The sequence below is a fragment of the Anomaloglossus baeobatrachus genome, chromosome 9 (assembly GCF_048569485.1).
Source record: "Anomaloglossus baeobatrachus isolate aAnoBae1 chromosome 9, aAnoBae1.hap1, whole genome shotgun sequence".
NCBI lineage: Eukaryota > Metazoa > Chordata > Amphibia > Anura > Aromobatidae > Anomaloglossus > Anomaloglossus baeobatrachus.
In genome coordinates this window covers 217,744,814-217,768,893 of record NC_134361.1, presented here as the reverse complement: position 1 = coordinate 217,768,893, position 24,080 = coordinate 217,744,814, and the positions used below count along the sequence as shown (strand labels likewise).

The 24,080-nt window shown below is 43.8% G+C and overlaps 1 protein-coding gene across 3 annotated transcripts in view; it reads right to left on the bottom strand.

Annotated features, from left to right (window-relative positions):
* Window positions 1–13,687, bottom strand: part of LOC142251573 (uncharacterized) — a 60,975-nt gene extending 47,288 nt beyond the window's left edge. Inside the window, exon 1 of one of the 3 annotated variants that reach the window (XM_075324501.1) lies at window positions 13,592–13,687. The gene's annotated coding sequence lies outside the window, so the exon portion shown is untranslated. Of the gene's footprint in view, window positions 1–4,409; window positions 4,615–13,591 lie in introns of those variants that run through there. The other 2 variants (XM_075324499.1, XM_075324500.1) reach the window with 2 other exon arrangements.
* Between the last annotated feature and the right edge of the window lie 10,393 nt (window positions 13,688–24,080).

The window sequence follows — 24,080 nt, the reverse complement described above, 5'->3', positions numbered from 1 at the left end:
CGGGGCAGGTTCTCATAGACTCCACACACAGCTCTACTGTGATCAGGGCCCTCGCTCCACCTCCAGACACGGCGCACACTGTATGCATGGCCCATTGTGTATTGATGTTTCCTTCCTACTGATACTATTCTTGGCCTCATTACAGGGAAGGTACAAGGAACACTCATTGTCTGCAGGGGGGTGACTATAACCCAGCAATAAGACTGCAAGGACGTACAGTGATATCAGGGGTGAAGTCCCCCAAACATATTAGACTATTATCTTGTACATAGGGGCAGTATTATAGTAGTTATATTCTTGTACATAGGGACAGTATTATAGTAGTTATATTCTTGTACATAGAGGGTAGTATTATAGTAGTTATATTCTTGTACATAGGAGCAGTATTATAGTAGTTATATTCTTGTACATAGGAGCAGTATTATAGTAGTTATATTCTTGTACATAGGGGGCAGTATTATAGCAGTTATATTCTTATACATAGGGAGCAGTATTATAGTAGTTATATTCTTGTACATAGAGGGTAGTATTATAGTAGTTATATTCTTATACATAGGGAGCAGTATTATAGTAGTTATATTCTTGTACATAGGGGGCAGTATTATAGTAGTTATATTCTTGTACATAGGAGCAGTATTATAGTAGTTATATTCTTGTACATAGGGGGCAGTATTATAGTAGTTATATTCTTGTACATAGGAGCAGTATTATAGTAGTTATATTCTTGTATATAGGGGCAGTATTATAGTAGTTATATTCTTGTACATAGGAGGCAGGATTATAGCAGTTATATTCTTGTAGATAGGGGGCAGTATTATAGTAGTTATATTCTTGTATATATGGGCAGTATTATAGTAGTTATATTCTTGTACATAGGAGCAGTATTATAGTAGTTATATTCTTGTACATAGGAGCAGTATTATAGTAGTTTTATTATTGTACATAGGGGTCAGTATTATAGTAGTTATATTCTTGTGCATAGGGGCAGTATTATAGTAGATATATTCTTGTACATAGGAGCAGTATTATAGTAGTTTTATTATTGTACATAGGGGGCAGTATTATAGTAGTTATATTCTTGTACATAGGGGGCAGTATTATAGTAGTTATATTCTTGTACATAGAGGCAGTATTATAGTAGTAATATTCTTGTACATAGGGGGAAGTATTATAGTAGTTATATTGTTGTATATATGGGCAGTATTATAGTAGTTATATTCTTGTATATATGGGCAGTATTATAGTAGGTATATTCTTGTACATAGGAGCAGTATTATAGTAGTTATATTCTTGTACATAGGGGGCAGTATTATAGTAGTTATATTCTTGTACATAGAGGCAGTATTATAGTAGTTATATTCTTGTACATAGGGGGCAGTATTATAGTAGTTTTATTATTGTACATAGGGGCAGTATTATAGTAGTTATATTCTTGTACATAGAGGCAGTATTATAGTAGTTATATTCTTGTAAATAAGGGCAGTATTATAGTAGTTTTATTATTGTACATAGGGGCAGTATTATAGTAGTTATATTCTTGTACATAGAGGCAGTATTATAGTAGTTATATTCTTGTACATAGAGGCAGTATTATAGTAGTTATATTCTTGTACATAGAGGCAGTATTATAGTAGTTATATTCCTGTACATAGGGGGCAGTATTATAGTAGTTATATTCTTGTAAATAAGGGCAGTATTATAGTAGTTTTATTATTGTACATAGGGGCAGTATTATAGTAGTTATATTCTTGTACATAGGGGCAGTATTATAGTAGTTATATTCTTGTACATAGGGGGCAGTATTATAGTAGTTATATTCTTGTACATAGGAGCAGTATTATAGTAGGTATATTATTGTATATAGGGGCAGTATTATAGTAGCTATATTCTTGTACATAGGAGCAGTATTATAGTAGTTATATTCTTGTACATAGGGGCAGTATTATAGTAGTTATATTCTTGTACATAGGAGCAGTATTATAGTAGGTATATTATTGTATATAGGGGCAGTATTATAGTAGCTATATTCTTGTACATAGGAGCAGTATTATAGTAGTTATATTCTTGTAAATAAGGGCAGTATTATAGTAGTTTTATTATTGTACATAGGGGCAGTATTATAGTAGTTATATTCTTGTACATAGGGGCAGTATTATAGTAGTTATATTCTTGTACATAGGGGGCAGTATTATAGTAGTTATATTCTTGTACATAGGAGCAGTATTATAGTAGGTATATTATTGTATATAGGGGCAGTATTATAGTAGCTATATTCTTGTACATAGGAGCAGTATTATAGTAGTTATATTCTTGTACATAGGGGCAGTATTATAGTAGTTATATTCTTGTACATAGGAGCAGTATTATAGTAGGTATATTATTGTATATAGGGGCAGTATTATAGTAGCTATATTCTTGTACATAGGAGCAGTATTATAGTAGTTATATTCTTGTACATAGGGGCAGTATTATAGTAGTTATATTCTTGTACATAGAGGCAGTATTATAGTAGTTATATTCTTGTACATAGGGGGCAGTATTATAGTAGTTTTATTATTGTACATAGGGGCAGTATTATAGTAGTTATATTCTTGTACATAGAGGCAGTATTATAGTAGTTATATTCTTGTAAATAAGGGCAGTATTATAGTAGTTTTATTATTGTACATAGGGGCAGTATTATAGTAGTTATATTCTTGTACATAGAGGCAGTATTATAGTAGTTATATTCTTGTACATAGAGGCAGTATTATAGTAGTTATATTCCTGTACATAGGGGGCAGTATTATAGTAGTTATATTCTTGTAAATAAGGGCAGTATTATAGTAGTTTTATTATTGTACATAGGGGCAGTATTATAGTAGTTATATTCTTGTACATAGGGGGCAGTATTATAGTAGGTATATTCTTGTATATAGGGGGCAGTATTATAGTAGTTATATTCTTGTACATAGGAGCAGTATTATAGTAGGTATATTATTGTATATAGGGGCAGTATTATAGTAGCTATATTCTTGTGCATAGGAGCAGTATTATAGTAGTTATATTCTTGTACATAGAGGCAGTATTATAGTAGTTATATTCTTGTAAATAAGGGCAGTATTATAGTAGTTTTATTATTGTACATAGGGGCAGTATTATAGTAGTTATATTCTTGTACATAGAGGCAGTATTATAGTAGTTATATTCTTGTACATAGAGGCAGTATTATAGTAGTTATATTCCTGTACATAGGGGGCAGTATTATAGTAGTTATATTCTTGTAAATAAGGGCAGTATTATAGTAGTTTTATTATTGTACATAGGGGCAGTATTATAGTAGTTATATTCTTGTACATAGGGGGCAGTATTATAGTAGGTATATTCTTGTATATAGGGGGCAGTATTATAGTAGTTATATTCTTGTACATAGGAGCAGTATTATAGTAGGTATATTATTGTATATAGGGGCAGTATTATAGTAGCTATATTCTTGTGCATAGGAGCAGTATTATAGTAGTTATATTCTTGTACATAGAGGCAGTATTATAGTAGTTATATTCTTGTACATAGGGGCAGTATTATAGTAGTTATATTTTTGTACATAGGGGCAGTATTATAGTAGTTATATTTTTGTATATAGGGGCAGTATTATAGTAGTTATATTCTTGTATATAGGGGGCAGTATTATAGCAGTTATATTCTTGTACATAGGGGGCAGTATTATAGTAGTTATATTCTTGTACATAGGGGGCAGTGTTATAGTAGTTATATTCTTGTACATAGGGGCAGTATTATAGTAGTTATATTCTTGTACATAGAGGCAGTATTATAGTAGTTATATTCTTGTACATAGGGGCAGTATTATAGTAGTTATATTCTTGTACATAGGGGCAGTATTATAGTAGTTATATTCTTGTACATAGGGGCAGTATTATAGTAGTTATATTCTTGTACATAGGGGGCAGTATTATAGTAGTTATATTTTTGTACATAGGGAGCAGTATTATAGTAGTTATATTCTTGTATATAGGGAGCAGTATTATAGTAGTTATATTCTTGTACACAGGGGGGCAATATTATAGTAGTTATATATATATATATACATATTGCTCTTTCGCACGTGCCTCTATCTGTATCCGCCTCTGTGCTGCAGTGAAGGGGTTAATAGCAGGATCAGTGTGAGTGACGCTTCTGGTATATTGTATTGTATCTGGAGCGGGGTCAGGATTGCCACATTGACTCATTTGCCTTCCACATGTCACAATCCCACAATCTGACAATCTGTCACATGCATGGTAATAACGGTGGCGGGCGGCTCATCAGTAATGGGGGCCACCAGTGAGTCCCACCCACCCATCCACCCAATATCCCCCTTATTATAGCAGCTATGAGGCTTCCCTGTAATGATGCCCCAGCCATTGCTATACCTGTGCGGTTCGCTGTGTGTGTATATAGAGCCTGACCTTGCCTGTCGCTGCAGGAGATGCTGAGGACGAGGATGCTGCCTGGGCGGCTGCCAGGATCTCTGCTGCTGTTATCACGGATGACGGCTGTTTTGTTTTTTTTCTGAGCAAGTTCCTGTTGTCAATGAACCTCTGCACCGTCAGAGAGAGGAATCAGTGACCACAGCGGGCGGAAGACGCCGCGCAATGTGCACCTTCTCACAATCAGTTATTGGACGGCGGTGAGGCTGCGCAATAGTTTCATCCATCATTACCTAGAATGGGAAGTCCTGTTAGGGCCATGTCCAGGGCAGGGGCGGACATAGCATTGATGCAACCTGTGCAGCTACACGGGGGCCCAAGAAGTTCGGGGGTCCACGACCACCTTCATCGCAGCTGTCCAGAGCCATTAAGGGGTGCATTATGATCAGGGGCGGACATATCATTGGTGCAACCAAGAGGTAAAGGTGGACTTGTGCATTATGATGAACTATTGGTCTGTAAAGGGCCCACATACTGTCATTGCACAGGAGCCCTCTGCTGTTTGCGTCTGCCCTTGCTACAGGTTTATGGGGCCCATTGAGCAGCGGAGAGGATCCTTTGGTTTTTAGACCCTTTACTTTGTAATCCTGAGATAGCCATGGGCTTTCAATCCTGGGGCATATCTATAGAAGGTGCAGAGGTTTAGGGGCAGTGAGCGGGATTAGTGGACCCACTGGACCACATGGGGGATGCGTGCTTACCCCATAGTGGCAGTGGCTCAAATAAGCGCCCCCCCGCGAGGCAGACGCCAGGTGCTACTTCCAGGGCAGTTACCGGCACTGTGGCAGCTGACCCCAGAGCACAGGCAGGGTCACTGAGGCAGGCTGGACAGGCGGGTACAGACAGGAATGGTGGGCATGGCAGGGGTAGACAGGTATGGGAAGGCAGATACTGGAGACGGACACAAGCATAACAGGGCAGGAGCTCAGGACCTGACAACTAGCTAGCAGACTGGAGACTGACTGACTTATTAGAGGCATTGCGCAGGCACCTCTCCTAATGGGAGGGTGCCTTAAATACAAAGTGCCTCTCAGCCATAGGCTGAGAGGCATTTCCTGGAAATAGCACACCGGCCCTTTAAGAGGAGGGCCAGAGTGCGTGCATGTGTCTCAGGTGCACTTGCGAGAACCCTGTGCGGGATGCACAGGGCCCGGGAGGGGAAGGAGAGAGCAGCACACATGGATGGCCAGGGGAGCGCGGGGAGGACGTGAACCGGTCAGGGCAGTGAGTAAATTGATGTCCCTGCAGAGATGCTGGCACTAGAGGAAATAATTGTTACAAGCCCTGGTGTCTTGAGTGTGGCAACAGCTCCTCTGCCCCATACAAAGACACATCTAATAAAATGTCTGTATAGGTGAGCGGCCGGGCCACATTTACATTAGGCCAGAGGCTTCTTTTCCTTACCGCCTAGGAGCCCCAATATCTGCATGGTATTGGACCAGTTTGATGACGATTGCGTCCTGATAATGCCTGTAAAATACTGCTATTTAGTGCCCAAATAATACTGCCATACAGTATCCAAATAATATGGCTGTATAGTTCCCACACAGTCCTGCTATTCAGAATTCAGATAATACTGACATACAATGCCAAATAACAATACAGTTATCACACAATGCTATCATTTAATTCTCAAATTTCTGTACTAAATTCTACCTAAATAATACCGCAATACGGTTTCCAAATAACACTGTCACACAGTGTTCACATATCACTACTATATAATTTCAACATAGTCCTGGCAATCAGTGATCAAATGAAAACGTGCCATTTAGTGCAAAATAATACTTCTGCATAATATCCAAATATAATCACTATACAGTGCCCAGACAGTCCTGTCATTCAGTGCCCAAATAATAATGCCAGACAGTGCTATTATTTAGCGCTCCTATATGTACTGTCATGTAACACTGCCATAAAGATCCCACATAATATGGCCATTCTATACTTAAATAAAAGTGTCATTCAGTGTCCAAATTTATATTGCCATACAATACCCTATAGTACTCGTATACAGTACCAACATAGTATATCCAAATAACACTGCTTGCATACTACTGTCATTTTTAGTCTAAATAAAAGCGCCATTCATCGCTCGAATAATACTGCCATACAATGTCTAAATAGTGATGGAGCTAATGATTATGCACCTGGTGGTCCTTGACAGTGAAAGTTTTGCTGCTATCTTAGAGTACTGTTCCACTAGTAAAGGAATGTCCTGGGAAATTGCTCAGTTTTCCACCCCTGAAAAGTCTGAATGTGAAGGCGTAAATGCATTTTGGTCCTGTAATCCTGTATATTTGGAACAGCTTAGATATTATTATTATTATTATGTAACTGCCTTCAGCTAGATCTGGAGTCATGGCGACTTTATGGATGAATACTCTGTAGGAACATCGATCTTGTATAAGTATAAATAGGTCTACCAGGGTCTTCTCCGTCTAGATAGGTCCACCAGGATCTTCTCCGCCTAGGTAGGTTCACCAGGGTCTTCTTCCCCTAGATAGGTTCACCAGGGTCTTCTCCACTTAGGTAGGTTCACTAGGGTCTTCTTCACCTAGATAGGTCCACCAGGGTCTTCTCCACCAAGATAGGTCCACTAGGGTCTTCTGTGACTACATAGATCCACCAGGGTCTTCTCTGCCTAGATAGGTCCACCAGGGTCTTCTCTGACGTTATCTGATAGCATCAAGCCATTTGGTTGCTGGTCTTCCTCTTCGCCTTGTTCCTTCCATTTTTCCGACCATGATGTCCTTCTCTATTGATTGCTCTTTTTGTATGATGTGTAGACAAGTTACAGCTTGCTGATCTTTGCTTCCAGTCACATGTCTGGCTTCATTTGTTCCAAAATTGATGTGTTTGTTCTTCTTGCCATCCATGTATTGATAACATCCTTCTCCAGCACCGCATTTCGACGGCATTGATTCTTCTTCTGTCTTGTTTCTTTATCATCCAGGTTTCGCATCCATATGTGACTACAGAAAAGACCAGACTATGTACGAGCCGAGACCAGACTATGTAGGAGCCTTGTCTTCATCAACAGTGAAACATTCCTTGATTTGAGGACCTTGCTAGTGACTTCATTGTTAATTTGACCATAGCTATTCTCCAATTGACCTCTGGTGTCTTCCCTGTGACTTGAGTGATGATTTATCGGTAAAGGTTGAAGTCCTTTACAACTTCCAATTCGTCACCGTCCATCTCAGATGTGTCCTAGTCGTACCTGGCAGTGGTCAATATCTTTGTCTTCTTTGTATTGAGTAGGAGTCCCATGTTTCGAGCTTTCCATCTTGACCCTCTGTAATATGTCCTTCACTCCATCTAGGCTTGTTACTGTCAATGTTGTATCGTCTGCATTTTTAAGATTGTTGGTGACTTGTCAGCAATTTTGATTCCTTCTTCTTTTTCGGCAAGTTCAGCCTTCCTGAAAATAACTTCTGCATATAGATTGATGAGAATTGGTGACAGGGTGTCTGACACCTTGCTCTACATTGAGCCATGCCGTGTCACTAGTATAGGTCCCTCACAGGTGATCACCCGGCTTATCTAAGCTGTTGGATGGTAACTTCTAGTCTCCTAGTGGTGTTGGAGAGGTATCACCACTTTTCGAGACAGATTGTGGTGGTAGAGGGGGAATATAAGACCTAAGATTTCGGAGGTTTTGGGCTCCTCATTACGGAGAGAACATTTTCTATTATTAGTTCAGGTTGAATTCGAAAGCATAAATTCTAGAAACGGTAATTTTGTGGCCGCTCTCCAGCTGCTGTCAACAGGAAGAGCAGAGCTCAGCTCCACAAACCGCGGCGGCATCACATCTCCCACGTTAATAAGACCTCGATAACTCAGTAGATGCTGCTGCTGTCAGCTCCTCTGCCAACACTTCAAGGAAAAGTCAATATATCTCCGCAGTGTGGCCAAGTCAAAGCTACGAGCTTGCGAGCTGTAACTGTCACCTTGGACGCCATCAGCAATTTCTGGGCTCCTTATAGCCAAAAACTCTGGGCCCCATGGTCTCCTCATACTATTGGTGGATGGAAGTCAAGGGAAGACAATATTAGCAGGGTTTCTAGGAGAATGAGGGTCTTTGGTAGGTCCAGGAAAGAGGTTTGTAGGGGTCTCATGAGAGAGAGTGAGATAGGTCTTTCAAGGAAAAGTCAATATATCTCTGGGGTGTGGCCAAGTCAAAGCTACGAGCTTGAAAGTTGTAATTCTCACTTTGGACGCCATCAGCAATATTTGGGCTCCATATAGCCAAAAATTCTGGCTTCCATGGTCTCCTTATACCATTGGTGGATGAAAGTCAAGGGAAGACAATATTATCAGGGTTTCTAGGAGAATGGGGGTCTTTGTTGGGCCCAGGAAAGAGGTTTGTAGGGGTCTCGTGAGAGAGGTCCTTCAAGGAAAAGTCAATATATCTCTGGGATGTGGCCAAGTCAAAGCTTCGAGCTTGCAAGCTGTAACTCTCACCTTGGATGCCATCAGAAATATCTGGGCTCCATGTAGCAAACAAATCTGGGCCCCATGGTCTCCTTATACCATTGGTGGGTAGAAGTCAAGGGAAGACGATATTAGCATGGTTTCTAGGAGAATGGGGGTCTGTGGAGAGTCCAGAAAAAAGGTTTGAGGGGGAGGTCTCTTGAGAGTGGGATAGGTAAGACATACAAAGCACTTTTAGGGAGGGGGATAGGAGGTGGAAAGGGTACTGCGAGGAACCGGAAGCTTGAAGGGGCTTTTGGGGGCCTTCAGAAAAAGGAAGACCGATGCCAATATGGGGGAAGAGGGTTCAATAGAAGGGAGGGAAGTCAAAGGGTGGAAGGGAGAAGGTCATCAAGTGCTTTAGGTAGGGGCGGACATCCCATTGGTGCAACCAGGGGCCCAAGTGGTAAGGAGGACACCTCCACATCCAAAATACTATGAGGAGCTATTGGACTACAAAGGGAACCATGTATTGTTCTAGCACAGGGGCCTCTTCTGTCTAGTTTTAGGGGTAATGGAGTGAAATTGGGGGCTTTGAATAAGTCAGGAACGGAGAAGTGAAGGGTCCAAGAGGAATATGTTACAAGATGAGTGTAACAATTAAGAAGTGAGATATTGGCATCTGATTTTGAGTAGGGGTTCAGGAGGACAATGATGCGCCCCTTATTATAGCCCCTGCCCCCAAGTGATCATGATCTTCCTCTGTGGTCACATGCTTGTCAGGATCATGAACAGCATCACATGCTGGCCACCAAGGGTACTGCACTTTATTTATTTTATTTTTTTTTCTAAAGTCTTCTAAAAATGGATTCCTCCGATTCTCTCTTTGTGTCACGCCTCATTTGACTCATGAGATTTTCTGCGGTCTGTAGAAGACGATACGCATGACCGACCGAGCGCACATTCCTAGCAGGTGCATAGCCAACAATGGCAGACAACCGCTTCCGGGAGTGGTCAGATACGCTGGATGGATATGAACTGGATATTTGAAGGGTGTTTCACCTCTCCCTCCAAAAATAGTACAAGTCATTTAGTCCCCTCTTCTGTCAAGGTTTTGAAATTATACCTACAGTGGGGGAAATAAGTATTGGATCCCTTGCTGATTTTGTAAGTTTGTCCACTGACAAAGATATGAACAGTCTATAATTTAAAGGCTAGGTTCATTCTAACAGTGAGAGATAGAATATCCAAAATAAAATCCAGAAAATCACATTGTATAAATTGGGAGTTTGACAATAAATGGCTTCACCCAACCACTAACCATGAGTGGGAAAAAAGTATTTGTGTTATCATTCATATTCTCTGAGAAAAAGCCAAGAAAGGAAAATTGGTAACACATTACGGCATAATGGCTTAAAATCCTGCAGTGCCAGCAAAGTCCCACTGATCAAGAAGGCCCATGTGCAGCCGGCCCGCCTGAAGAAGGCCCATGTGCAGCCGGCCCGTCTGAAGAAGGCCCATGTGCAGCCGGCCCGTCTGAAGAAGGCCCATGTGCAGCCGGCCCGTCTGAAGAAGGCCCATGTGCAGCCGGCCCGTCTGAAGAAGGCCCATGTGCAGCCGGCCCGTCTGAAGAAGGCCCATGTGCAGCCGGCCCGTCTGAAGAAGGCCCATGTGCAGCCGGCCCGTCTGAAGAAGGCCCATGTGCAGCCGGCCCGTCTGAAGAAGGCACATGTGCAGCCGGCCCGTCTGAAGAAGGCTCATGTGCAGCCGGCCCGTCTGAAGAAGGCCCATGTGCAGCCGGCCCGTCTTGAGAAGGCCCATGTGCAGCCGGCCCGTCTGAAGAAGGCCCATGTGCATCCGGCCCGTCTGAAGAAGGCCCATGTGCATCCGGCTTGTCTGAAGAAGGCCCATGTGCAGCCGGCCTGTCTGAAGAAGGCTCACGAGCAGCCGGCCCGTCTGAAAAAGACTCACATGCAGCCGGCCTGTCTGAAGAAGACTCACGTGCAGCCAGCCTGTCTGAAGAAGGCTCACGTGCAGCCAGTCCGTCTGAAGATGGCTCACGTGCAGCCGGCCTGTCTGAAGAAGGACCATGTGCAGCCGGCCTGTCTGAAGAAGACCTGTGTGCAGCCGGCCTGTCTGAAGAAGGACCATGTGCAGCCGGCCTGTCTGAAGAAGACCTGTGTGCAGCCGGCCTGTCTGAAGAAGGACCATGTGCAGCCAGCCCGTCTAAAGAAGACCTGTGTGCAGCCGGCCTGTCTGAAGTTTGTCAATGAACACCTGGATGATCCTGAGAGTGATTGTGAGACGATGCTGTGGTCAGATGTGGCAAAAATTCAGCTCTTTGGTTTTAATTTGACTCGCCATGTTTGCAGGCAGAGAAATGCTGCCTATGACCCAAAGAACACCCTCCTCAGTGTCAAGCATGGAGGTGAAAACATAATGGTTTGGAGTTGTTTATCTGCTAAGGGCACAGGACTACTTCATGGCATCAATGGAACAATGGATGGAGCCATCTACTGTAAATTCATGAGTGACAACATCCTTCCCTCCGCCAGGACATTAAAAATGGGTCATGCCTAGGTCTTCCAGCACCACAATGACCCAAAACATACAGTTAAGACAACAAAGGAGTGGCTGAAAAAGAAGCACATTGAGGTCATGGAGTGGCCTAGCCAGTCTCCAGACCTTACTCCCATAGAAAACTTATGGAGCAGCTGAAGATCCGAGTTGCCAAGTGACAGCCGCAAAATCTTAATGATTTATTGATAATCTGCAAAGAGGAGTGGAGCAAAATCCTCCTGACATGTGCGCAAGCCTCATCATCAACTACAAGAAACGTCTGACTGCTGGGCGGCCAATAAGGGGACGGCCACCAAGGATTAAGTCTTGTTTGCCAGAGGGATCCAATACTTATTACTCTCTGAAAAATGCAAATACATTTATATAATTTATACAATGTGATTTTCTGGATTTTATTTTGGATATTCTATCTCTCACTGTTAAAATTAACCGACCCTTAAAATTATAGACTGATCATGTCTTTGTCAGGGGGCAAACTTACGAAATCAGCAAGGGAGCAAATACTTATTTCCCCTACTGTAGTTGTGGGAAAGCTGAGTAACCAGAAAAAGTCCATTATCATCACTCAGGTGCTTAATGGCAGTTGCAGTACCTCTGGTGGCCACTGGGTGATGCTATTTGTAATGCTGCACAATGTATCTACTCACAATTATCACAGCCGCCCTCTGGCAGTTGCCGCCGTAGGTTGCTGCATGATGTTACCCAGGAGAAAGCAGAGATCCCAAAATAATGGATATTAAGTTGTAATCTATCGGCCTCTGACAACAGACTGTGGACGTGGCCAAATCTGAGGAATTTATACCGTCTTTGTTCACTTATTTTTACTGTATCTATTTTCCTAATGGAAGCATTATTTACACCCAAGTCCTGTTCTCACAGCTGAGGGGTTGTTACATTGTATCCAGTAGATCATCCTCATCTGTGTTTTGTTACAATGTATCAGAGTGGATCAAATGTATCCGGTCTATTTAGCTCATATACATAGACCGTATACGATATGTGACACCTTCCTGCTCACACAGCTGTAATTTGTGACAGTGTATCAGTCAGATGAAACCACATCTGTCTTGTGTCCTGACCCCTCACTGTTACATTGTAGCAATGCAGCTGATTATAGTCGAAAGGGTTTTGCTTTTCAGTCTCTGGATGTATTAGAGAATATTCTCATCCATTGACAGCAAGCAGAGGTCTTGACAATGGTGAAGAATCAAGGTTCATTAGAAAGGTTTATGTTAGGGCTACCGGCTGATGATCCCTATGTGCTACTGCTCCATTGAAGTGAATGGGGTCACAGGAAGACCTCCGGGGACCGCGACCACCAAAAGCAAATCAAGGTTTATTAGAAAGGTTTAGGTTGGGGCTACCCGCTGAATTTGGCATTTGCCAATCATCCCTGTGTGCTACTGCTCCATTTAAGTGAATGGGGTCACAGTGAGACCACCAGGGGCTGCAACCACCAAGAGCAAATCGCTAAAAATTAAAAGTTTAGCTGGTTGTTTTTGGCCCTAAAGTTATGTGCACAAGTTAGGTATTTGGTGTAAATTTTTTTGCACCATTTCTGCATCTCTTGGTAGGAAAATGGCATCAAAAACATGTATTTTTTATGCATTTTTTCATGCATTTTTGCTGCATTTTTAAAGCATTTTTCATTCATTTTTGCTGCATTTTTAAAGCATTTTTCATTCATTTTTGCTGCATTTTTTCATGCATTTTTATGCATTTTTTCATGCATTTTTATGCATTTTTTCATGCATTTTTGCTGCATTTTTAAAGCATTTTTCATTCATTTTTGCTGCATTTTTAAAGCATTTTTCATTCATTTTTGCTGCATTTTTTCCATGCATTTCTTATGCGTTTTTTCATGCATTTTTGCAGGCGTTTTCACTGCATATTTTATGCGTTTTTTATGCATTTTTAGTGCAGATTTTTCCCACTCATTATAAGAGTCACAATGTGACCACATTCACCTGTACTACGCGGTACATAGCAATCTATGGCCATGCAACCTCTGTTGTGGCCAAAGTCGCCTCGTAGCCCCAGCCTTAATTATCCAGAGTCATAGGACACTAGACCGCCCCTTTAAGCCGGTTGTCTTATAAGCAGGTCACAGGGTTGAAGGTGGCTCCTACCTGTGTGTGTCTGCCGTCTCCGCTGCTCCCCGTCCTGTGCTTGGCAGTCAGTACATGCACATTCACCAGTGTCACCGTTCACGTGTGCACTCGTGCGGATGTGGAGTCACCGGCCCGGGGCTCCTTTATATGTGATGCCGGGTGTATCACGCCTTCGGTGTAACCCTCCCACTCTGTACACACGTCTGTCCTCTGCACTGCGGGACCATAACACATAAAGGGATGGGCGACCCTGAACTCTGCTTTGGGTCTTTCTTTCTGCACTGAATATTTTTAAATATATAATTCATCAGTCAGAGGTTTGTTCTTCTAATATAGTTCCTGTATAATAACACCACACCGTGCCTAAAAACCGCCATACAATGCTCAACAATACGTATCACAGTTACAATACAACATGAACACATAATGTCCAAATTTAATGGTGTCACACAATTCCCATAATAGAGCATTAAAGAATGCCAAAATAATGATGCCACGCAGTTCCTATGTAACAGGGCGACATAGTGCCCCAATAACAGTGCCACACAGTTCTTATATAACAGGGCCATGCAGTGCCCCAATAACAGTGCCACACAGTTCCTATATAACAGTCCCCCAATAACAGTGCCACACAGTTCCTATATAACAGAACCCATATAACAGTGTCACCCAGTTCCTAGATAACAGAACCCCAATAACAGTGCCACACAGTCCCTATATAACAGTGCCACACAGTTCCTATATAACAGAACCCATATAACAGTGTCACCCAGTTCCTAGATAACAGAACCCCAATAACAGTGCCACACAGTCCCTATATAACAGTGCCACACAGTCCCTATATAACAGTGCCACACAGTTCCTAGATAACAGAACCCCTATATCAGTGCCACAGAGTTTCCCCCAATAACAGTGTCACACAGTTCCTATATAACAGCGCCATATAGTGTCCCAGCACAGTTCTTATATAATAGGGTTATACAGTGTCCCAATAACCGTGCCACAGAGTTCCCATATAACAGGGTCATATAGTGTCTCAATAACCGTGCCACACAGTTCCTATATAACAAGACCATATACTGCTCTGATAACAGTGCCACACAGGTCTTGTATATCAGGACCATATAGTGTCCTAATAACAGGGCCACAGCTTTGCTATATCACAGGGCCATATAGTGCCCCAATAACAGTGTCTCAATTCTTATATATCAGGGCCATATAGTGCCCCAATAACAGTGCCACACTGTTCCTAAATAACAGGTATATATAGTAAAATGTTATTACACATTCCTGTAGATTAGCACCACAATAAGTGAAATATTAAGTAAGAAAAAAGACCTGCAGCGTCCCAATAACAGTGCCACAAAGATAAAACCTATAAACTATCAGACCGGAATCAGACATCTTCCTACGGATGATATTGTGACTTCAGTCTTAAGAAAAGAACTGACATTTTCTAGAATATGCCCAGGATCCAGATGCGGCAACGAAACACCGACCTCTCATAAAAGCCAAACCGTACCCTAAAGGCCAGGTCAGTGCCCAGCGGCCGTCACACGTGTACACGGGGGAGGAACGTCCACTGCGGACAATGCAAATATCGTAAATATAATCTACAGGCAAAACACATATAGATGTGCGGGGAAACACTTGTAAAACCGCCTACGTGGTTTGTTCTATTTTCTGCCCATGTGAACACTTTTATATAGTCAGAGCTATGCGATGCCGATAATAAAAGGTTTATTGTCCCTGATTCATCGTCTTTTAGTTTTTGCTTCTTTTTTTTTCTGGACTAAAAATGGCTTTTAGGACATGTTCACACCACGAGTTGTTTTTTTAAGGTTGGTTTGTAACATGTCGACTCCAAAACCCATCTGAAAAAGCAATAAAAAAACATTCAAATTGATTATTGTATGTCTATCTGTTAGGGCCAGGTGGACGGGCAGACCCAGGAGGTGGATCCACTGGGCTGAACACCTCACCGAGGGCAAGGTGCCCGGTAGCCGGAGCACTACGGGTAGCAGGACAGTCCGTTCAGAGGAGTGGAGTGAAGAAGTCCCTGGGACCACGGGGTCTCTGAAGGTAGTCCGGGTGACGGAGCTCAGGTTCGGAGGCCGAGATGACGTCAGGCAGAGTCCGGAACCAACGGAGCGAGAAGGTGGGTCACCACAGGGATCGGAGATGGTAGGAACTGACGGGATGGCAGACAGTCACCGTTCGGGGTTCGGGTATCGTCAGGACCGGTTGGCGAGGCAGGAGCGGCTCTACGAGAGAGATAGGTAAGTATACCACAAGACACAAGGAGACCTGACTCCTAGCTTAGCAAAACACGAAGAACAGGCCCCGCCCACTTGGAAAGGATCCCCCTATATACCCTGTACCTGATTCTTCAATATCCTGTTGGAGGACACTGGCCCTTTAAGAGAGGGTCAATGACCGCGCGCGCGCCCTAATGCGCATGCGCGAGGCCCGGGTGCCAGAAGCCAGAGCAGGGAGCGGTGCACAGGAGGCAGGAGTGCCGGGCTGGAGCAGAGTTGCCGACGGGCGCCTGGAGCGGGGACCGGGCTGCCTGGGGACCGCAGGTGATGGGGCATGGAGGCTGTGGAGCGGGGGACACCTGGAAGAGGAGCCGGGAAGCATGGCAGGGGAGCCGGGAAGCGTGGCAGGGGAGCCGGAGAGCGTGGCAGGGGAGCCGGGGAGCGTGACACTATCTAAAAACAACAACAACAACAGCAAAACAACCCGCTGTGCGTACTGTATGCTCAGACTATTGGGCAAACGAAAAAGGAGCAATTCCTGAAGAGTCTTTAAAAACAAAGCCCAGACCAGTGCTGGGTACACCCCCTTATACCCCCCCCCAAAAAAAGTCAGTGTCTCAATCACTTGTTATATGGCCTTGAACATCAATTCCAGCTGACAACAGCGCCTCCTGCTGGTCACCAGTGGAGTTATTGTCTGCGGAGGCTGGCATCCCACTCTTCTTGAACGGTGGCCCTCGGGTCATCGAGGTTCTGGGGTTCAGAGTTACGGCCTCTACACGGCGACTCAGCTCATCCCATAGGTTCTCTTTGGGATTCAGGTCTGGAGAAAGTGCAGCTTATCCATTTGAGATTCCCCAGTCTCCAGCAGCTGCTCCCTAATGATGAGACCTCGATGTCGTCCATGAAGATTAGATTAGGCCGTTGTTATTCATGCAGAGGCACAATGACTGGATTAATGATGTTATTCCAGTAATAGGGGCGGTCACTGCACCAGTCACACAGTGTAGGGCCGTTCTGTAGTGACCAGACACACCGGCCCCCACTATAATCCCACCACCAAAGCCTCGCCTAGTGACAACAGTGGCTGAGGCACAGCACTCTTGTTCATATCTCCAACACTGGCGGCCATCATTTCTGCTCAGCGTAAATCAACTTTCATCGGTGACCAGCTCTGAGGCCCATTGGTCACTCATCCAGTGTAGATGACACCTGTGCCTGGGGGTGTACTCAGGTACGTAGATGACACCTGTGCCTTGTGGTCTGGTTGGATACATAGACGATGCCAGTGCCTGGTGGTGTGTTCAGGTACCTTGCAGGTCATCTAGCACACAGACCACACTGATGTAAACATTTTACAATGGTCTGACATGACACTTGGGGGCCTCTCACCTTCCTTAAATGTGCCTGGAGTTGTGTGGCATACATCATCTGGTTCTGAAGAGAATTGTTCACAATGAGGCTGTCATCGGCGTGGGATGTGGCCGTCCACTTCTCTGCCTTTCTATGACTCTTCCAGTCTCTTTGTGTCTGTACAACCTGCTGGTGACACTCGGTGACTCTCTAAGCTCAGTGGCCACTTCTCTGCCTGTCTGTGTCTCTTCCAGTCTCTCTGTATCTCTGTACAACCTGCTGGTGACACTCTGTGACGCTCTAAGCTTAGTGGCCACTTCTCTGCCTGTCTGTGTCTCTTCCAGTCTCTTTGTGTCTGTACAACCTGCTGGTGACACTCTGTGACTCTCTAATCTCAGTGGCCACTTCTATCTCTTTCTGTGACTCTTCCAGTCTCTCTGTATCTCTGTACAACCTGCTGATGACACTCTGTGATGCTCTAAGCTCAGTGGCCACTCCTCTGCCTTTCTGTGACTCTTCCAGTCTTTCTGTATCTGCACAACCTGCTGGTGACACTCTAAGCTCAGTGGCCACTTCTTTGCTTTTCTGTGGCTGTTCCAGTCTCTCTGTGTCTCTGTACAACCTACTGGTGACACTCTGTGATGCTCTAAGCTCAGTGGCCACTTTTATGGGTTTCTGTGACTTTCCCAGCCTCTCTGTGTCTCCGTACAACCTGCTGGTGACACTCTAAGCTCAGTGGCCACTTCTCTGCCTGTCTGTGACTCTTCCAGTTTCTCTGTGCCACGAACATCCAAAAGATTAGAGGTCACATTAAGGTCCCCATGAAAGCCAAATATCCTGAACTGTTTGTGAGTAGTGTATTTTGCATATATTTTGCATGGATAAAGTGTGAACTCCTCCCGGGGAATGTCACCTTTATCTTTACTTGTTGTATTGGATTGCTTTGTTATTCCGAGCTGTCAGGATTTGCATGCATAAAAGATCCTTGGAATAATACGAGCAGTGTTCTAGAGCCGCGCCGTCCCCCATCGTAAATCTCCAGCAGAATTAATAATAGTATTGCACCACACAGTTCCTATAAAATAGGACCATACGGTATCTAAATACCACCATACAGTGTTCAAATAAAAGTGCCACACAGTTTTTAGATACTAGCTCCATACAGTGCCCAAATAATAACAAATCACAGTTCTTACATAATAGTACCCTACAGTGCCCAAAAAATGGTACCTCACAGTTCTTCATAATAGTACCCCTACAGTGCCCAAAAAACGGCACCTCACAGTTCTTACACTGTAGTACCCTATAGTGCCCAAATAACAGCACCTCATAATTCTTACATAATAGTACCCTACAGTGCCCAAATAACAGCACCTCACAGTTCTTACATAACAGTACCCTACAGTGCCCAGATAAAAGCACCTCACAGTTTTTACTTGATCATACCCTACAGTGCCCAAATACCAACATCTCACAGTTCTTACTCAATAATACGCTAAAGTGCCCAAATAAAAGCACCTCACACTTCTTACTTAATACCCTAGAGTGCCTAAATAACAGCACATCACAGTTCTTAATAATACCCTTCAGTGCCCAAATAAAAGCACCTCACAGTTCTTACTTGATAATACCCTACAGTGCCCAAATAACAGTATCTCACAGTTCTTACACTGTAGTACCCTATAGTGCCTAAATAACAGCACCTCACAGTTCTTACAGTTAGGTCCAGAAATATTTGGACAGTGACACAAGTTTTGTTATTTTAGCTGTTTACAAAAACATGTTCAGAAATACAATTCTATATATAATATGGGCTGAAAGTGCACACTCCCAGCTGCAATATGAGAGTTTTCACATCCAAATTGGAGAAAGGGTTTAGGAATCATAGCTCTGTAATGCATAGCCTCCTATTTTTAAAGGGACCAAAAGTAATTGGACAAGGGACTCTAAGGGCTGCAATTAACTCTGAAGGCGTCTCCCTCGTTAACCTGTAATCAATGAAGTAGTTAAAAGGTCTGGGGTTGATTACAGGTGTGTGGTTTTGCATTTGGAAGCTGTTGCTGTGACCAGACAACATGCGGTCTAAGGAACTCTCAATTGAGGTGAAGCAGAACATCCTGAGGCTAAAAAAAAAGAAAAAATCCATCAGAGAGATAGCAGACATGCTTGGAGTAGCAAAATCAACAGTCGGGTACATTCTGAGAAAAAAGGAATTGACTGGTGAGCTTGGGAACTCAAAAAAGCCTGGGCGTCCACGGATGACAACAGTGGTGGATGATCGCCGCATACTTTCTTTGGTGAAGAAGAACCCGTTCACAACATCAACTGAAGTCCAGAACACTCTCAGTGAAGTAGGTGTATCTGTCTCTAAGTCAACAGTAAAGAGAAGACTCCATGAAAGTAAATACAAAGGGTTCACATCTAGATGCAAACCATTCATCAATTCCAAAAATAGACAGGCCAGAGTTACATTTGCTGAAAAACACCTCATGAAGCCAGCTCAGTTCTGGAAAAGTATTCTATGGACAGATGAGACAAAGATCAACCTGTACCAGAATGATGGGAAGAAAAAAGTGTGGAGAAGAAAGGGAACGGCACATGATCCAAGGCACACCACATCCTCTGTAAAACATGGTGGAGGCAACGTGGTGGCATGGGCATGCATGGCTTTCAATGGCACTGGGTCACTTGTGTTTATTGATGACATAACAGCAGACAAGAGTAGCCGGATGAATTCTGAAGTGTACCGGGATATACTTTCAGCCCAGATTCAGCCAAATGCCGCAAAGTTGATCGGACGGCGCTTCATAGTACAGATGGACAATGACCCCAAGCATACAGCCACAGCTACCCAGGAGTTCATGAGTGCAAAAAAGTGGAACATTCTGCAATGGCCAAGTCAATCACCAGATCTTAACCCAATTGAGCATGCATTTCACTTGCTCAAATCCAGACTTAAGACGGAAAGACCCACAAACAAGCAAGACCTGAAGGCTGCGGCTGTAAAGGCCTGGCAAAGCATTAAGAAGGAGGAAACCCAGCGTTTGGTGATGTCCATGGGTTCCAGACTTAAGGCAGTGATTGCCTCCAAAGGATTCACAACAAAATATTGAAAATAAAAATATTTTGTTTGTGTTTGGTTTATTTGTCCAATTACTTTTGACCTCCTAAAATGTGGAGTGTTTGTAAAGAAATGTGACAATTCCTACAATTTCTATCAGATATTTTTGTTCAAACCTTCAAATTAAACGTTACAATCTGCACTTGAATTCTGTTGTAGAGGTTTCATTTCAAATCCAATGTGGTGGCATGCAGAGCCCAACTCGCCAAAATTGTGTCACTGTCCAAAGATTTCTGGACATAACTGTACATAATAGTACCCCACAGTGCCCAAGTAACAGTATCTCACAGTTCTTACTTAATAGTACCCTACAGTGCCCAAATAAAATCACTTCACAGTTCTTACTTAATAATACTCTACAGTGCCCAAATAACAACACCTCACAGTTCTTACTTAATAGTGCCCTACAGTACCCAAATAAGAGTGTCACCATGCTTTATCTAGCTTTAGTAAAGCAGGGTTTGAAACAGAGGTCTACCCTCTTCTAGAATCAATGCCACTCTTGTCCATAGGCTGCTTCTGGTACTGCCACTCAATCCCATTTTCTTCCACTAGGTGGCGATGTGCTGTACTGTGTTACATCTACCAGAATAAAAGGCTTGGAGCTTCTTTAAGATCATAACTAGGGTTTCTTTTAACAGCACACCCTGTGGTCAGGCATGGTATTGCAGATAATGTGCATAGCTTTGTGCAGTGATTACCCTCCAGTATATTATAGGTTAGGCATGTTGGATCTGTGTACGAGTTGATAATTTATAGTACTGGAGGGGTATCTAAAAATTCCCCAAATTTCCCAGCATTAGAGCCTTTTGGAACCGACTATAACATTTGGAAAAGAGCTTTCACCTATCCATTCCATTTTTACTCCTTCCGCACCCAGTACACCGAGGTCAGGGGGCCATAATAAATAAACTCGGGTATTTTATAGCAAACAAGATTAGAAGAACCTCCTGAGAATCGCAGTTTACTGCTACCATTGATCAACCTTGCATGTTGGGAGCTACTGCACCTCTCTAGTGACGGCCTACGTCTTCTTCAGCATTCTTCTCACGTGGTGGGGCAAGGACCTTGCATGTTGTGAGGTCCCCTTGTCATGAAGTACCTTGCCAGGCGTGAGGTTTTCGCTGAGCCTTGGTCCTCACAAAGCTGCTGCTATCAGAGTTGGAGATATCTTACCATCAGGTCTCCAGGGTGTGGTGGAGAACAGAATAGCCTCTATCAGCATAACTGGGTGGAGACCTCAACAGAGTAAAATACACTCAGTGTTGAAAGTGTGTCCGGCACACAATCCTCTTACGACTGTGGTAACGAAGCCCCAGATGGCTTTCTGAAGGACTCCCTCAATAAGAAGACCATGGATCCGAAGAAAACGAGCTTTTTATGTATGGATAGCTGTGTCCAAGCTTTTTGAATGAGGAAGGAGATCTAGTTGAGGTTGGTTCCTGGTCTAGAGAAGGTCTTGAAGCTACTTATGTGCCCAGAATGGACTCAATCTTTGTCTAATTTTCAAACATAATGGGGTGGCGGGTGCATACAGATGAGGGTGGCCTAGCCACCTGCTGAAGGAGGATGTTATTGCTTCCCTTCATCTCCATTCTTTGATGCTTTCATCCATTCTACTGGTGTTCATGGACTCTGAAGATACCTGGGGCACTGGAGGAAGGGTGTAGATACAACTGATTATTATGATGGCTGGTGTCACCATGCATGGGAACCATCATGTCTCCAGGGTGTAGTGGAGATCAGAATAGTCTCTATCAGCAAAACTGGGTGGAGGCCTTAATAGAGTAAAATACATTCAGCGTGGAAAACCGGCACACAATCCTTTTACGTCTGTTGTACTGGAGCCTTAGATGGGTTTCTGAAGGACTACCTCAACATGAAGACCAGGAAGCTCCACGAAGAGCCTAAGAAAATTAGCTTTTTGTGTATGGATGGCTGTGTCCAAGCTTTTTGAAAGAGCAAAGAGATCTATTTGAGGTTGGTTGCTGAGAAGGTTTTGAAGCTACTTATGTGCCCAAAATGGGCTCAATCTTTGTCCAATCCTCAAACTTAAAGCTCACTTCATCTGTAGTGGGGTTGCGGGGGCATACAGGTGATGGTGGCCTAATCACCTGCAGCAGGAGGACTTTATTGCTTCCATTCATCTCCATTCTTTGATGCTTTGGTCCATTCTACTGGTGTTCTGAAGACACCTAGGCATTGGCGCAAGGGTGTAGATACAATTGATTATGATGCAAATGTAACGGGGGCAGGGGGCGCCTCAGGGGGTGTAGTCGGGTCCCCTCGCCTTGTGGGCCGCAGGCTGAACCCCGGCCCGGCCGTTACTTGCAAAACAGGTGTGTTGTTGGGGCAGAGTGTGGATGCATGGGTCCCATTCATGACAGCGTTCTTTCTGTGCTCTCCAGCTCCTTCTTCACTTTCAGGAAAGAGACAATTGCAGGCAGCAGATAAACCAAACACCGTTTTATTAAACAAAGCTTCCATCTTTCTGTTTGCAGCAGGCTTACTTTAGAACGTTACAAGTTACAAGTCCTTTTCTACAAAAACGGTTTCCTTTTTCTCTACGGGCACTTTCCTTTGCCTGCAGGGGCCAATTGTTATCCCCCTAGCAGTGGTACTCCTATCCCGATTTTAGTCCAGCCCTTTCCCAGGGATTTGTATTGAACTAGGGGACGGCTCCAGTACTCACTACCGGCTCCGGATTAGCTCCAACTTCTCCGCTCCACTGCCACAGCACCCACTCCTGCACTCTGCCCCGGAACTTCTCCTCAGCTCTCTCCCATGTTACATCTCACAGCACACTGCCCTGCATTCAGAGCCCAACCCCCCTTCTCTTCCCTCCTAGGCTGCCCTGCCCCTTCCTTCCCTGTCACTGTTACCAGGGGAACCACTCACTACACTGGCACCTAGGGGGGGGGGAAGAACCGTACATAACACACAACATTGTGCAATGTGCCACCATACTCCTGTGGCGTCTTCAGGGGGGGATTCTCTTTCCCGGTTCGGGGGTCCGACTACCCCTTACACATAGGAAGCAAGGGATGTACCAGATGTGGGCAATACCTCTGGTTCATTTTCTACACCCTTGTTTAGTAAGGTTGTAGGGTCCACACAGGGTTTCAAGATTCATCAATGTAAGGGATGAGGCCAACTTGGTCTAGGTCCTGTCTGTCCATAGCCTCAAAGCAACCCCTGGGCGACCTATGTGGTACATAGAGTATGATCATGGGACATTGTTTATTGTTATTCCTTATGCAGTTACATAACATCCTGGTCTGTAGCCGGAGGGACCTGAATCATAGTCACAAGGAGGTTATCAGACTTGCTATAAAGCCATTGTATTGTAAACATGCGTGATGGGCTGGGTGAGAACGGGGAAGAGGAAAGCGTACGCCAGAGTAGGTGTATATCTGAGGGGATACGATATTGTGTCTGTGCATCAAGAAAAAATACAAAATTTCCAAATATTTGTATACAGGTGAATAATTTCAGGGTCTCCTCCTATACAGAATTCAATATAAACTTATCACTCTCACCCACAAAGCTCTCCACAGTTCTGCACCGTCCTACATCTCCTCCATTATCTCTGTCTATCACCTCCCCGTCTTCTTCACAGTTCTGCACCACCCTACATCACCTCCATCATCATCTCTGTCTATCACCTTACCGTCTTCTCCACAGTTCTGCACCACCCTACATCTCCTCCCTCATCATCTCTGTCTATCACCTTACCGTCTTCTCCACAGTTTTGCACCGTCCTACATCTCATCTC